Source organism: Belonocnema kinseyi, chromosome 5, assembly GCF_010883055.1.
Source record: "Belonocnema kinseyi isolate 2016_QV_RU_SX_M_011 chromosome 5, B_treatae_v1, whole genome shotgun sequence".
NCBI classification, from domain to species: domain Eukaryota; kingdom Metazoa; phylum Arthropoda; class Insecta; order Hymenoptera; family Cynipidae; genus Belonocnema; species Belonocnema kinseyi.
Genome location: NC_046661.1, coordinates 137,952,731 through 137,968,130, shown reverse-complemented (window position 1 = coordinate 137,968,130; position 15,400 = coordinate 137,952,731). Strand labels below are relative to the sequence as shown.

The 15,400-nt window shown below is 20.0% G+C and overlaps 1 protein-coding gene across 1 annotated transcript in view; it reads right to left on the bottom strand.

Moving 5' to 3' along the window:
* Positions 1 to 12,239, bottom strand: part of LOC117172526 — a 41,865-nt gene extending 29,626 nt beyond the window's left edge. Inside the window, exon 1 of the mRNA XM_033360553.1 lies at positions 12,063 to 12,239. The gene's annotated coding sequence lies outside the window, so the exon portion shown is untranslated. The remainder of the gene's footprint in view (positions 1 to 12,062) is intronic.
* Positions 12,240 to 15,400: the final 3,161 nt, after the last annotated feature.

Below are 15,400 nucleotides of genomic sequence, written 5' to 3'. Positions count from 1 at the left end.
ATTCAACTATTTGGTTGAGGATTCTTGAATTTTATTGAAAATTATTATTTTTTGGCAGTGAATTAATCTTTTTATTTAAAAAGTAATCTTTTTTAGTTGAAAATTGAACTTTTTGGTTTATAATAATTCTTGAATTTTGTTAATAATTCATTTTTTTTCGGTAGAAAATTAATTTTTTGTTTGAAAATTGATACTTTTGGTTAAAATTCAAATTATAATATAAATCGTATTATTTATAAAAATATTAGAGTAATATTAAGAGATATTTAGAAGTTTAAAAAAGATTTGAATTAAATTTTGAACTTGAAATAATTTGAAATACTTTCAGCCGAATTAAAAATTTAAAAATTAAAATTACTCAAATTTTTCTACAAATAATAAGTGTTTAATTGTTATTTATGTGTCAAAATTTAACAATTCCACTTATGAATTAAACACTTTTTAAATAGAACAATTTAAATTGTCACGCTAAGAGTTTAAAAGTTCTTAAAAAATCTAGAGATTCAAAGCTTTCTATGTAAAACAATTCAGTTTTAAATTGTTTTCTTTTAAATATTTGATTTCAATTTACTCGTCTTAAATAAACAGTGAAATATTACTAAATATTAAATACTTATTCCTTTTCCACGTTAAGAAATTTCAAATTAAATGGGATAAAACTTAAATAATTTAGACTCACAATATTTTAAATTTAATAAAAACCATTCATTATGACTATATTATTATGGATTTATTTTTAAGTTGAAAATAGTAAAATTCACGTTTCAATTTTTTAATAGCTGAAAAAATTAATAGATATAATGTATTAATAAATGTATTTATTAATTCTAATATAAAAAAATAAAATAAAGGAATACCTGAAACTCTAAATTAAAAATATATGATTGATTAATCATGAAAATTCTTATTTAAAAATAAAATTATCGGAATAAATGATATATTAATTTCAATTCTTATCAAGACTTTCGGATTGAAACAGTTACAATCTGGAAATTCTCCAATTTTGAACGGATCTAGAATTCCCGGTCAAAAAATAAATTCACTGTTATTTCCCGGCTTTAAAAATTGTACGATTAAATATTTTTTATAAACGAAACACTTTGCAAATGTTAAATTATTTTCATTTTTTATAGTTTAAAAAACCTCAGAAAGCTTCAAAATCTAGAGACATCTACATGTTTTACATTTGTGAGAATTTTCAATTATTTTTGAAAATTTTATAGAACTTCAGAAATATCTTTTATAATGATTCGAATTTTTCCTAATTTTTTTCAAGCCTGTAAAATGAAAAATATTTTTGAAATCTTTTTAAATATTCTCCTAAGATTATTCCTTCAAAATAAACTCATTTTGAATTTCACTAGAAATATTAAGATAATGTTCTTTATTCTTTTGAAGCCTTTCATAATTCTTAAAAATTTTCTAAATTTTTTGTCTAAAATCTGAAAAAAATCGACATTTTTTTTTTTAAATTAGGCCGTGGAATATTTGCACCAAAATTTAGGTATGAATAGCCGAATTTTGAAGGTATACGTAGATAATTTTTTTATAATACCTTTTTCTTTCTTGGCTGAAAAATATTTCTTTATTAAAAAAAATGTTTTTGAGTTAATAATTAATTTTTTTACTACAAATTTAACTATTCCATTTGTTGTTAAAACCCGTTTTTTTTACTAGAAAATTTGTCTTTTTTGTTAGAAATTTAATCTTTTTGGGTTAAAAATAAAAGGCTTTGGTGGAAAATTAATCCGCGTTGATTAAAAAATTATCTGCATTCGTTAAAAATTAAACTATTTTTATGAAAATTCACTTTTTCAATTCAAAATTTAATTATTTCATTTGCGGTTAAAAAATTATTCATTTTAGTTAATAAATTCGGCTATTTGATTGGTAATTTGAGAATTTTGTAAACAAAATCGCCTTTTTCGGTTGAATTAAACACTGTTTTTTATTTGTAATTATAATTTGTTTTGGTTGAAAAATTTATCTCTTTTGTTTAAAATTATTTTTTATTAGATTTTTTGAACTAAAATTTTAAGTATTTCATTTTTGTTTGAAAATTCACGCATTTTGTTTAAAAAATTATCTTTTTTGGTTAAATTCAACTCTTTATTTTAAATTGAAATTTGTTTTGGTTGACAACTCAATTATTTTGTTAAAGATTTTTTTCCTTGTTTAAAAAGTCATCAATTAACAAGAAATTTAATTAAATCTTATCGATTGAAAATTCAAAAAATTATTCATATATTTATTTAGTGAAAACGTTATCTTCGTTTGTTCAAAATATCATTTCTTGGGTCAAAATTAATCTGCTTTCGTTAAAAATTAACTATTTAATTGAAAATTCGTTTCTTTAATTAAAAATGATTTTTTTAAAATTAAAATTGAACTATTCTGCTTTTTTGTTGAATATTCACTTTTTTAAATAAAAATTAAACTTTCATTTTTGGTTGAAAAATGATCCTTTATAGTTTAAAATTCGACTATTTCATTCATAATTTAATAATTTTGTTTAAAAATCGTCTTTTTTGGTTGAAAATATAACTATTATATTTTTTCATTGAATATTGATTTGTTTTATTTGAAAATTCAACAATTTAATAATAATTTTTTTTCTTTCTTGACTTAAAGTTCTTTCTTGCTTGAATAAATATTTTTAAGGTTAAAAATTAATTTTTTGAAGCTAAAATTGAACTATTCCATGTTTTGAGATAAAAATTAAAATAATCAATCGGCTCTTCTTTGAAAAAATTTGATTGAATCCAGAAATTTACTTTTTCCAGAAAGTACGTCATCGATTATTTGAATTTTGGTCTTCAAAAATTTGCAGGACGTTAAAAAAGTAAATAAAAAAAATCCCAGGCAACATTTATGGTATCTTTCGGGACAAATTTTTTCATTATATATTAGTTAGTTAAAAAAATCGACTTTGCCAAAAAAGACTCGATCGATTATTGAAATTTTAGTTTTTAAATATTTGGAGGATGTCATGGAATCCTAAAATAAAAAATCCAGTGAAAAACCAAATTTAGGCAAATCGACTTGAGTTTACAAGGTCATTAACCCCTCTCAAGCCGTATAAATTCCTTTTACTTTTACGACCTATTTCGTATGCCGTCTGAACTTCGGAAATCCACAGTCACAGAAAAAATACACAATGTAAATAATGGACTAAACAAATAAAGGATTAATTGAAATTTCCTTTATTTTCGGTAAATTTTGTTTACGCTTTTCAGGGAAATTTTTCTAATTCAAGGATTTCAAGGGATTTTTAATAGATTTATATATATTATTTTTTGTTGACCTGTCTCTAATGAGCCGTTTTACAGTTTTCTTTGAAGAAATATTTATTTTATTTTATCTCTTTTTCTGAAATTATTTTGCAAAAATTGATTTTCATGAGTATTTGGTTTTTAAAAATATTTTTTTAAGGAAATTATTTCTTTTTAGACCTTCTTGTGCCATTTTTTGACAAATTTTCTTTTTTAAGTTTCATGTTTGGTTAAAAAACGTACTTTCAGATTTTAAGAATTTGTAGTGATACAATTTAAAAAAATTTTTTTTTAGGATTTCAATGATTTTAGGAAATATCGGATTTGACAAAAATTAAGAGATTTTAAAAGATTCCCAGGAATTTGAAAGATTTTTTAGGGCATTAAAAAAAATTCAAAGAAACTTTCAAAAGCTGTAGAAATTTTACTGATATTTGATAGAATTTAAAATATTTTAGGATATTTTTAATAGAAATAATTTGAAGTTATTCTAAACGATTTCAAAAATGTTATGGTATTTTTATTTTTTTATTTTAAGGAATTATTAAGAGCTTTAAAAAGCTTCAAGGCAAAAATATACATTTTATTTGAAATATTCTCAAGATTTAAATTATTTTAGAACGTTTCAAAACTTTTAAATATCTATTATAACGATTTGAATTTTTCCAAAATTATCTTAAAATTCTGAAAATGAAATCATTGCCTTAAAATCTTCCATGTTATTCTTTGGAAATTTGATAAATCTTTTCAATATTCTTAAAAAAAAATTTCAAAATAAAAGAATCATATGAGATTTCCCAGGAATCTTAAGAATTTTTCTTAATTCCCTTGAAACTTGTCAAAATACTTGAAAAGCATTTTTCAAATTTTTTTAAAAATCTGCATTTTGTTTTAAACGGTCTCAAGATTTAAATTATTTTAGAATTTTTTCAAAACTTTTAAGTATCTTTTAAAATAATTCAAGTTCCCTAAAATTCTTTAAAATCCTGAAAATAAAAAATAAATTGTCTTAAAATCTTCCAGGTTAATTTTTAAAATTTTCGTTTTTTTTTTTAATTAATTTTTCAAACAAAATAGAATAACAATTTTCCAAGGCTTCTTAAGAATTTTTTTTATTCTCTTTTAACTTTTCAATAAACTCGAAAATCTTTTTTCAAAAACTGCACAAAAAAAGATTTGAGATGAAGTTGAAATATTTTAGGCATTTTAAAAGATTCCGATGAATTTCCTATTTATTTCAGTAACTTGAGCATTTAAAAATATTCCAGAAATGTTTAAATGAGTTCAATAATTCAAAGGGATTTTAAAGAATTTTAACAATTTTAGAAAAATTGTTAAATATTCTCAAAAAATAAAATTTTCAAAATAAATTCATTAGAAATTTTCCCAGGAAACTTAAGAACTTTTTTAATTTTCCTTGAAGATTTTTAAAATATACTTTAAAAAGCTTTTTTGAAATCTTTAAAAATCTACATTTTAGTCGAAATTTTACTCAAAATTTAAATTATTTTAGAATTTTTTTCCAAACTTTTAAATATTTTTTATAATCATTTGAATTTTTTCAAACATTATTTTAAAATTCTACAAAATTAAATCATTGTCTCAAAGTCTTTCAGATTCTTTTTTGATAATTTTAGAACTCTTTTTAAATCATCTCAAAAAATTAAGCATTATTCAAAATCTTCAAAAAGCTACATTTTATTTGAAATATTCTCAAGATTTAAATTATTTTATAATTTTTTCAAAACTTGTAAATATCTTTTATAATCATTTAAATTTTTTGGAAAATTATTTCGAAATTCTGCAAAATTAAATCATTGCCTTAATATATTTTAGAACATTTTTTGAAAATTTTAGAAATCTTTTTCAATATTCTCACAAAATGCAATTTTTGTAATTAAAAATCATTTGAGATTATTTCAGGAACCTTAAGAATTTTTTTAATTCCCTTGAAGATTTTCAAAATATACTTAAAAAGCTTTTTTGAAATCTTTAAAAATCTACATTTTGGTCGAAATTTTACTCAAGATTTAAATTATTTTAGAATTTTATAATATCTTTTCTCAAAAAATCAAATTTTTAAAATAAATTCATTTAAAATTTTCCCAGGAACCTTTTTTTTAATTTCCTTTAAGCTTTTTAAAATATACTTATAAAAGCTTTTTTGAAATCTTTAAAAATCTACATTTTGGTCGAAATTTTACTCAAGATTTAAATTATTTTAAAATTTTATAATATCTTTTCTCAAAAAATCAAATTTTTAAAATAAATTCATTTGAAATTTTCCCAGGAACCTTTTTTTTAATTTCCTTTAGGCTTTTTAAAATATACTTATAAAAGCTTTTTTGAAATCTTTAGAAATCTACACTTTGGTCGAAATTTTACTCAAGATTTAAATTATTTCATATTTTTTTCAAATATTATTTTTAAATTTTACAAAATTAAATTATTGTTTCAAAATATTCTAGATTCTCTTTTGAAAATTTTAGAAATCTTTTTAAATCTTTTCAAAACATTATTTTTTCAAAATAAAAAAATCGTTTAAAATTTTCCAAGAAATCTTAAGAATTCTTGTTTTTTAATATTCTTGAAGCTTTTCAAAATACATGAAAAGTTTTTTTTCGAAATTTTTAAAAATCTACATTTTGGTCGAAATTTTCTCAAGATTTAAATTATTTTAGAATTTTTTCAAAAATTTTAAATATATTTTATAATGCTTTGCATTTTTTCGAAATCTCTGCAAAATTAAGTCATTGTCTTAATATATTTCAAAACACATTTTGAAAAATTTAGAAATCATTTGAAATATTCTAAAAAAATCAGATTTTTAAAATAAATTTATTTGAAATTTTCCCAGGAACCTTAAGATTTTTTTTTTTAATTTCCTTGAAGCTTTCTAAAATATAGTTATAAAAGCTTCTTTGAAATCTTTAAAAATCTACATTTTGGTCGAAGTTTTTTAAATATTTAAATTATTTTATCATTTTTTTTCAAGCATTTTAAATATTTTTTCTAATCATTTGAATTTTTTCAAACATTATTTCAAAATTCTACAAAATTAAATCATTGTCTAAAAATATTCTAGATCTTTTTTTGAAAATTTTAGAAATCTTTTTAAATCTTCTCAACAAATTATTTCGCAATTCTGCAAAATTACATCACTGTCTCAATATCTTTCGGATTATTTAAAAAAAATTTTAGAAATCTTTTAAGGTATTCTCAAAAAATGAAATCAAATTGATGCACTTGAAACTTGTTAAAATACTTGAAAAGCTTTTTTGAAATCTGCGAAAATATGCATTTTATTTAAAATGTTCTTAACATTTAAACTATTTTAGAATTTTTTCAAAACTCCTAAATATTTTTAAAAATAATTCAGGTTTACTAAAATTGCTTAAAATTCTTAAAATCTTCCAGATTCATTTTTAACATTTTACGTTTTTTTTAAATTAATTTTTATAAACAAAATTAATTTGATTTCAGCAATTTAATGTGCTTTAAAGAATTTAAAGAGATTCCAAGGAATTCTTAAGATTTCTGGGGAAATCTCAAACCATTTTTCATTTGAAAATTCAATTTTTAGAGAATATTTAAAAAGATTTCTCAAATCAAAAAAATGATTTAATTTTGCAGAATTTTTGAAACAATTTAAAACATCACAAAAAATATTTAAAAGTTTTGAAAACATTCTAAAATAATTTAAATCTTGAGAACATATCAAACAAAATGTAGATTTATTTATATTTTGAAAAATGCTTTTCAAGATTTTGTTTTTAAAGTTTCAAGAAAATTAAAAAAGTCCCTCAGATTTCTGGGAAAATTTCAAATACTTTATTTTGAAAATTTTATTTTTTTAGATTATTTAAAAAGATTTCAAAAAATCTGAAAATTCTTTAAAATCCCTTTCAACGATTGAAATCTTTCAAAAATGCCTTAGAATCTTTTTAAATTCTTTAAAGCACATTAAATTGCTAAAATCGAATAAAAATGCCCTGGAATTAAAAAAATTCCTTCCAATTTTTTAAAATCCTTTGAAATTGTATTAAGTTACCAAAACAAATTTTAAATTTTTTAGAATCTTTTAAAATACCCTAAAATATATCAAATTCATCTAAAATCTTTTTTTTACAGATTTTGAAAAAAGATTTTCAAGTTTGTTGAAAAGTTATAGAATAAAAAAATTCTTAAGATTTTCTTGGAAAATTGTTATTGACTTTTGTTTAAAAAATAAATTTAAAAAAAAACTAAAAATATTAAAAATGAATTTGGAAGATTTTAAGAATTTCATATTTTAATTTTTCAGGATTTTAAAAATTTTAGTAAACCTGAATTATTTTACAAGATATTTAGAAGTTTTGAAAAAATTCTAAAATAATTTAAAGGTTAAGAACATTTTCAACAAAATGTACATTTTTGCAGATTTCAAAAAAGCTTTTCAAGTATTTTTAAAAATTTTAGGTGTATGAATTTTATTTAATTTTTTGAGAATATCTTAAAAGATTTCTAAAATGTTTTTAAAATAATCTGAAAGATATTAAGACAGTGATTTAATTTTGCAGAATTTCGAAATAATTTTTGAAAAAAATCTAATAATTATAAAAGATATTTGAAAGTTTTAAAAAAAATTTATTTTATATTTTATTTGGAACATTTAATTCTTTGAGAAGATTTAAAAAGATTTCTAAAATTTTCAACAAAAAAAAATCTATAAGATTTTTCGACAATGATTCAATTATGTAGAATTTTAAAACTGTTTAAAATAAAGTTTGAAAAAATTCAAATGATTAGAAAAAATGTATATTTTTAAAGATTTCAAAGAAGCTTTTATAAGTATATTTTAAAAAGCTTCAAGGAAATTAAAAAAAAAAAATTCTCAAGGTTCCTGGGAAAATTTCAAATGAATTTATTTTGAAAATTTGATTTTTTGAGAATAATTTAAGGGATTTCTAAAATTTTCAAAATATGTTTTGAAATATATTAAAACAATAACTTAATTTTGCAGAATTATCGAAAAATGAAAAGCCTTATAAAAGATATTTGAAGTTTTGAAAAAATTCTAAAATAATTTAAATCTTGAGAAAATTTCGACCAAAATGTAGATCTTTAAAGATTTCGAAAAAAACTTTTCATGCACTTTGAAAAGCTTCAAGAATATTAAATAACAAGTATTCTTAAGATTTCTGGGAACATTTGAAACGATTTTTTATTTTGAAAAAATAATGTTTTTATGATATTTAAAAAGATTCCTAAAATTTTAAAAAAAGAATCTAGAATATTTTGAAAAAAACAATTTAATTTTGTGAAATTTAAAAATAATGTTTGAAAAAATTAATAAATAATTTAAATTTTGAGTAAAATTTCGACCAAAATGCATATTTTTAAAGATTTCAAAAAAGCTTTTATAAGTATATTTTAAAAAGCTTCAAGGAAATTAAAAAAAAAAGTTCCTGGGAAAATTTCAAATGAATTTATTGTGAAAATTTGATTTTTTGAGAATATTTAAAAATATTTTAAAAATTTTCAAAATATATTCTAAAATATATTAAGGCAATGATTTAATTTTGCAGAATTTTCGAAAAAATTTAAATCATTATGAAAGGTATCTAAAAGTTTTGAAAAAGTTCTAAAATAATTTAAATCTTTAAAAAATTTCAACCAAAATGTGGATTTTTAAAGATTTCTAGGAAAATTTTTTAAAGATTTCTAAAATTTTCAAAGCAGAATCTAGAATATTTTGAAACAATAATCTAATTTTGTAAAATTTTAAAATAATGTTTGAAAAAATTGTAAAATAATTTAAGTCTTGAGTAAAATTTCGACCAAAATGTAGATTTTTAAAGATTTCAAAAAAGCATTTTTAATTATATTTTAAAATTCTTCAAGGGGGAAAAAAATCTTAAGGTTCCTGTAATAATCTTAAGAATTTTTTTATTCTCTAACTTTTCAACAAACTTGAAACTCTTTTTTCAAATTCTGATTTTAGCAATTTAATGTGCTTTAAAGGATTTAAAAATATTCCAAGGAATTTTTTAATGATTGCAATCATTATAATGGATTTAAAATTTTTTTGAGATTTTTAGAAATCTTTTTAAATGATCTCAAAAATCAAATTTTCAAAATAAAGTATTTGAAATTTTCCCAGAAATCTGAGGGATTTTTTTTTTAATTTTCTTGAAACTTAAAAAAAAATCTTGAAAAGCATTTTTAAAAATCTTCAAAAATCTACATTTCGTTTGATATGTTCTCAAGATTTAAATTATTTTATGTTTTCAAAACTTTTAAATATTTTTTATAATGTTTTAAAGTGTTTTAAGAATTATGTTAAGATTCTGACAAATTAAATCATTATCATAATACCTTTCAGATTATTATTTTTAAAATTTTAGAAATCGTTTTAAATATTCTCCAAAAATTGAATTTTCAAATGAAAAATGATTTGAGATTTCCCCAGAAATTTTAAGAATTCCTTGGAATCTTTTCAAATCCTTTAAAGCACATTAAAATCAAAAAAATTCCTTCTAATTTTTTTAAATCTTTTGAAATCGTATTAAGTTACTAAAAAAATTTGAAGTTCGTTGGAATCTTTTAAAATACCCTAAAATATTTCAAATTCATAAAAAAATCTTTTTTTTACAGATTTTTAACAAAGATTTTGAAGTTTGTTGAAAAGTTAGAAGAGAATAAAAAAAATTCTTAACGTTCTTTGGAAAATTGTTATTGGCTTTTGTTTAAAAAATAAATTAAAAATGAATTTGGAAGATTTTAAGAATTTTATATTTTAATTTCTCAGGATTTTAAACAATTTTAGTATTCCTGAATTATTTTTAAAGATATTTAGAGTTTTTGAAAAAATTCTGAAATAATTTAAATGTTAAGAACATTTTAAACAAAATGCACATTTTCGCAGATTTCAAAAAAGCTTTTCAAGTATTTTAACAAGTTTCAAGTGTATGAATTTGATTTATTATTTTGAGAATACCTCAAAAGATTTATAATTTTTTTTTTAAATAATCTGAAATATATTAAGACAATGGTTTAATGTTGCAGAATTTTGAAATAATTTTCGAAAAAATTCATATCATTAAAAAAGATATTAAAAAGTTTTTAAAAATCTAAAATAATTTAAATATTGAGAATATCTAGAACAAAATGTAGATTTTTAAAGATTTCGAAGAAGACTTTGAATGTATTTTGAAAAGCTTCAAGAATATTAAAAAACAAGAATTCTTCAGATTTCTGGGAAAATTTTAAACAATTTTTTAATTTTGAGAATTAAATTTTTTGAGAGGATTTAAAAATATTTCTAAAAGTGTCAAAAAGGAATCTGCAAGTTTTAGAGACAATGATTAGATTTTGTAAAATTTAAAAATAATGTTCGAAAAATTCTAATGATTATAAAAAATATTTAAAAGTTTGGAAAAAACTAAAAAATAATTTAAATTTTGAGTAAAATTTCGAACAAAATGTAGATTTTTAAAGATTTCAAAAAAGCTTTTTAAAATATATTTTTAAAAGTTTCAAGGGAATTAAACAAAAATTCTTAATGTTCCTGTAATAATATCAAATGATTTTTTATTTCGAAAATTTAATTTCGAAGTATGTTCTGAAATATATTAATGCAAAGATTTAATTTTGCAGAATTCTGAAATAATTTTCGAAAAAGTTCAAATAATTATAAAAGATATTCTCCTCTAATTTTTTTAGAATATTTGAAAAACTTCTAAATAGCATTTAAAATAATTCAGGTTTCCTAAAATTGTTTCAAATCCTAAAAAATAAATTATCTTAAAATCTTCCAGATTCATTTTTAACGTTTTTATTTGATTTTTTAAATTAATTTTTCAAACAAAAGTCAATTAAAATTTTCGAAGTATTTGAAATTTTTTTTATCGTGAAACTTTTCAACAAACTTGGAAACATTTTATCAAAATTAAAAAAAAGAGATTTTACATGAATTTGAAATATTTTAGGGTATTTCAAAATATTCCAACAAATTTTCAATTTATTTTAGTAACTTAATACGATTTCAAAGAATTTTGAGAGATTCAAAAGAATTTTTTTAATGATTTCAATAATTTGAAGGAATTTCAAAGATTTAAACAAATTATAAGGAATTTTTTTTATCATAAATATGTAACTTTTTTCAAGTAAACATGATCCTAGGAATAATAATTAATAAATTAAATTTGATTTAATTCCATTTATGAAAGATTCTATTAAAAATATTAAAAGATTAGAATTTTAGTCTTTAATAATGATCCGGGAAAATTAGAGAAAAACCTCAACACTTTTGAAAAAGAACTCTTCTGATTATTTAATTTTTTTTTCATTAAATATTCGTGGGATGTCAAAAAAAAACATAATAATTAAAAAAAAATGAAAATAGACTCGACTTTCCGAGGCCATTAACCCCTCTCGAGTGGAAATTCCTTTTACTTTTACTGCTTTTACGCCCTTTTTGGTACGCCTTCTCAACTCCGGAAATCCACAATCACAGAAAAAATACACAACTTAAATAATTTTAAATTTATAAACTAAAAGAAAAGAGAAATCTAAACTTCGGAGCAGCTCCGAAAAATAGTGAAGCAAACTTAAAAGCGATATCGCAATTAGGTAACCTCAATAAACTGGATTACGAATGGAATTAACAAATAAAAGATTACTGAAAAATTTCCTTTGTTAATGGGAATTGTTGTTAGTCATGAAACAATGCACGTGAGGATAATTCGATTAGGAAAGTTGGGATGATAGGCATTCGTCTGTCAAAATGTCAATTATGTTTCAACTCACCTTTCGCCTTTTTAGTTTGGAGCAAATGACGCCAGTCGAAATACTTCACTTATCGACTGCTCCATTATTAACCGCGCGTTTCTTCGCGATTAAAAATTATTCAAACTAATTGAGAAACACTGCACGTTCATTTTTATTATTTATTTATTATAAACTGTGTCTGCGTGCCGCTGATATTGACAGGGCAGACATCTTGAATTACTCTCCGGTCCCTCGGGTGACGTCACTTACTGAGTCCCGACAGTTGCCGAACGGTTACGAAGTGACCCGAATCGAGATTTTTAAACTGACGATGGAATTTTCTAATCAATAGAGTAATTATGGTAATTATGGTAATTTTTTGATCTTAATGATAGCCGTCTTAGGATAGAAATAGAATTAAAGTAATTTTTTCAATGTCAGGAAAGTGCAGCGTGCAGCTTAAATTCGATTTTAGAGCATTTTTCAGCATTTTTTCTTACAGAATTTTATAAAATATTAGGAAAAATTGGAATCAGTTTAAAAGATATTTAGAGACTGTGGAAGCTTGGAAGAAATTTATAAATATTTGATAAATTTTCGGTTATGTTTTCAAGTTTTAAAATATTTTAGATTTATAAATGTATAATTTGTTGTACATTTGTACAAATTTTTTAAAATTTAAATTATTTTTTAATCTTTTCAAAACATTTACACCTTTTAAATATCTTTTTAAATATTTTGAATTTTTTCAAAAATTATTTTAAAATCCTGAAAATGTAAAAAAGATTGTTTTAAAATCATCCAGATTCTTTTTTGAAAATTTTATCAATCTTTTTAAATCTTCTTAAAAAATTAAATTTTCAAAATAGAAAGAATCGTTTGAAATTTTCCTTGGAATCTTAAGAATTTTTGTTTTTTGATATTCTTGAAACTTTTTTAAATACTTGAAAAGCTTTTTTTGAAATCTTTAAAAATCTACATTTTTTCGAAATTTTATCAAAGTTTAAATTATTTCAGAATTTTTTCCAAACTTTTGAATCTCTTTTATAGTAATTTGAGTTGCTTCAAAAATGATTTTTTCACAATTTTAGAAATCTTCTAAAATCTTTGAAATATTCTCAAGATTTCTATTATTTAATTTTTTTAATCGTTTAAGTTTATATGTCTTTTATAATAATCTAAATTTGTTTGAAAATTATTTTAAAATTGTGCAAAATTCAATCATACTCTAAAAATATTCCAGATTATTTTTTGAACATTTTATAAATCTTTTTAAATTGTTTAAAATCTTTTAAAAAGATTAAATTTAAAAATAGAAAAATGGATTAAAATTTTCCCAAGAATCTTAAGAATACTTGTTTTTTGATAATCTTAAAGCTTATTAAAATACTTGTAAAACATTTTTTCGAAATCTTAAAAAATATTCATTTTGTCAGAAATTTTCTCAAGGTTTAAATTATTTTAGAATTTTGGCTAAACTTTTAAATATCATTTATTATAATTCGAATTTTTTTAAAATTATTTTTAAATTATACAAAATTAAATTGTTGTCACAAAATCTTTCAGATTCTTTTTTGAAAATTTTGTTAATCTATCGAAACCTTTAAAATATTCTTAAAAAATAAAAATTTTTGAATAAAGTCATTTGAAATTTTTCCAGGAATCTTAAGAATTTTTACTAAAATTCTTTTGAAATTTTAAAAATACTAAAACATTTTTCCGAAATCTTTAAAAATCTAAATTTTGTTCGAAATGTTTTAAGATTTAAATTATTTTAGTAGTTTTTCCAAACTTTTAAATATGTTTTATAATAGTTTGAATTTTTTCAACAATTATATTAAAATTCTATAAAATTAAATTATTGTCTCAAAATCTTCTAAATTCTTTTTTGAAAATTTTAGTAATCTTTTAAAACCTTTGAAATATTCTCAACAAATAAAATTTTCAAAATAAAGTCATTTGAAATTTGTCCAGGAATCTTAAGAATTTTTAACCTTGTTTGAAACTTTAGAAACGCTTTAAAAGCTTTTTCCAAAATGTTTAAAAATCTAAATTTTTTCTAAACTTTCTGAAAATTTTAATTATTTCAGAATTTTTTCCAAACTATTTAATATCTCCTATAATAATTAGAGTTTTTTGCAACAATTATTTCAAAATTCAACAAAATGAAATAATCAATCAAATTAAATCCTGATTCTTTTTTGACAATTTTAGAAATCTTCTGAAATCTTTTAAATATTCTCAAGATTTATATTATTAAAAAAAATTTTTTAACTTTTAAATATATTTTATAATAATCTAAATTTTCGAAAATTATTTTAAAATACTGCAAAATTCAATAATACTCTAAAAATCTTCCAGATTATTTTTTTACAGTTTTATATGTCTTTTTTAATCCTTTTAAATCTTTTAAAAAAGTTAAATTTTCAAAATAAAAAATGGGTTGAAATTTTCTCAGGTATCTTAAGAATTCTTGTTTTTAGATGTTCTTAAAACTTTTCAAAATACTTGTAAAGCTTTTTTGGAAATCTTAAAAAATCTTGATTTTGTTCGAAATTTTCTCAAAATTTAAATTATTTTAGAACTTTTAAACGTCATTTATAATAATTTGACTTTTTTAAAGTTATTTAAAAATTAAATTATTGTCACAAAATCTTCCAGATTCTTTCTTGCAAATTTTGGAAGTCTTTCAAAATTTTAAAATATTCTCAAAAATAAGATTTTTAAAATAAAGTCATTTGAAATTTTCCCAGGAATCTTAAGAATTTTTTTGAAAATTCTTTTAAAACTTTAAAACCGACTTAAAATCTTTTTCCGAAATCTTTAAAAATCTAAATTTTGTTCGAAATGTTTTAAGATTTAAATTATTTTAGAATTTTTCCAAACTTTTAAATATCTTTGATAATAATTTGAATTTCTTCAACAATTATATTAAAATTCTGCAAAATTAAATTGATGTCTCAAATTTTCCGAATTCTTTTTTGAAAATTTTAGAAATCTTTGGAAATCTTTGAAATATTCTAAAAAAATAAAAATTTCAAAATAAAGTAATTTTAAATTTTCCAAGGAATCTTGAGAATTTTATTTTAAAATTCTTTTGGAACTTTAAAAACACTTTAAAAGCTTTTTCTAAAATCTTCAAAAATCTACATTTTGTTCGAAATGTTCTCAAAATATCTATTATTTTCGAATTTTTTTAAACTTCTAAATATTTTTTTATAAAAATCATATTCTTTTTGAAAACTCCGCAAAATTCAATCATAGTCTTAAAATCTTCCACATTATTTTCTGAAAAGTTGACAAATATTTTTAAATCCTTTTAAATCTTGTAAAAAAAATTAATTCTGCAACATTCAATCATAGTCTTAAAATATTCC